The 1,825-nt window shown below is 44.7% G+C and overlaps 1 long non-coding RNA gene across 5 annotated transcripts in view; it reads left to right on the forward strand.

The window, feature by feature from the left end:
- LOC118301237 overlaps window positions 1-1,825 on the forward strand; it is a 1,055,945-nt gene that overhangs the window by 22,133 nt on the left and 1,031,987 nt on the right. The window lies entirely within an intron of this gene.

Consider the following 1,825-nt stretch of genomic DNA (forward strand, 5'->3'; position numbering starts at 1 on the left):
TACAGTATGGCCCATATACCTCTGGGGCACAAAGGAGAGGATTTGACTATTTTAAACAGTTTCACTCTATGGGAAACGTGTTGTGAATGAGCCTGAAGGTAGATTCAGATTGTCACGATTAGCTTTTTAAATATCACAAAAAATAGCTGCACCGTAAAAGATAACATGAATTATTGCATAATGTGTCTTTACTTTAATTGCATTTTTAACAGGACTTCTAATGGATCAGAATCACAAGTCAAAGAGCAGAGTTGTGGTTTTCCCAAATTTCAAATTATGTGAGGACAAATATTAACAAAGAAATGACACCACACTGTAAATTACTTCTCATTTTATTCAATGGAGAAAAAAAAGACCTTCAGGAAAATACAGTAATTCCCATAGTACACACAGAGAGGACATAAATTAGAGAGGCATGGCAGAGAGAGACGTTTGAGGGGAGACACGTCACCTGGCGGGTAGAGAGAACACTTGACCCACGCTGCCACACAGCCAGGGGCACACAGCACTGCACGGAGCCGCATGTGGAGGAGTCGTCGGTAAAATCACACTCGCGACTTGCGTAACTTGAGCAAAAAGTCGATTTTATTCCAGTACGCAAAAAGTCTAAATGATGATACAAAGAAGGGAAGAATACAAAATACAAAAACAGGGGGAGGAGAAAAAAACGGCCACAAAATTAACCATAAATATTCATATTGATGCACATTGGTTTTAAACAAAACAATTGCTTCTGTAAACATTTTTTCAACATAATTGCATTACGATTTAAAAACCACCGCAGTCGCTTACTTATCTGAAGGGTTACATAATAAAAATTGCAGAAACAAGACTAAAAACTAAGTCCAAGTTAAAAAATATGCCGCTTAGTTCAACGCCGTCTGAAGTGGTTCTGTAACACTGCTATTAGAAGGTGTGGGTTTTTGTTTTTCTCTATTCCCTTCCTTGCTTTACAGATGATGGAACAGTAAACGCATCTCATTCCAATATCCCACGGCTCTCAGCTTTAAGACAGTGAAGGCACCGCCCTGACTGGAGAGCAGGAGGTTACCTGGAAGGGGTGAAACCTTCCCTGCTGTCAGGTTTTCTCATTTCACATTAGCAGTGCGACGGGATGGATTCGACATGTCATGCGAGCCTGTCTTAACACGAAATGGCAAACAAGTCCTGCCTTGTCGTCTTGGTTTAAGGGGGGGATGAGTGAGGAGGGGGGGGGGGGGGGGGGGGGGGGGGGGGGGGGGGGGGGGGGGGGGGAATAAAATAAAATGCAGAAGTAAAATACAATTCTGGCATGGACAAGTTAAAGTTGTGTGTTTGTCTCGTCAACCCAGACCAGACTGTGTAAACTACCCCCCCCCCCCCCCCCCCCCCCCCCCCCCCCCCCCCCCCCCCCCCCCCCCCCCCCCCCCCCCCCCCCCCCCAAAAAAAAGAGGTCCAATATTGAATCACATGGCTGCTTCAGACTTACAAGGTTCACAAAATCCAAGCGTCTTCGCTCTTCGCGCAGGATTTTGGGCAGTTATTTAAAATCAGCTCGAGACGCTTCTCAGGCAACCGATCAGCTGAACAGTTTTTAGCTAAAAAAGTCTCCTTGGATACAGAGTGGGACGTTTCCCTCCTCTGTGTGGAGTGCGATGTTCAAAGCGCTGCCTTCGTTCCCCTCACTGTCACTTCCATGCTACGTTAATGGCCACCTGCTAATTCTGCAAGTCTAATTCACAGTTTATCCTAGCCCTAAATATGATGTTAAAGGAAAAATCCACCTGACGAAAGAAAAGAAAATATATATGTTGGTGGTGAGCCTCACATTTCTGGGTCTATTATT

The sequence above is a fragment of the Scophthalmus maximus genome, chromosome 1, assembly GCF_022379125.1.
Source record: "Scophthalmus maximus strain ysfricsl-2021 chromosome 1, ASM2237912v1, whole genome shotgun sequence".
Taxonomy (NCBI): domain Eukaryota; kingdom Metazoa; phylum Chordata; class Actinopteri; order Pleuronectiformes; family Scophthalmidae; genus Scophthalmus; species Scophthalmus maximus.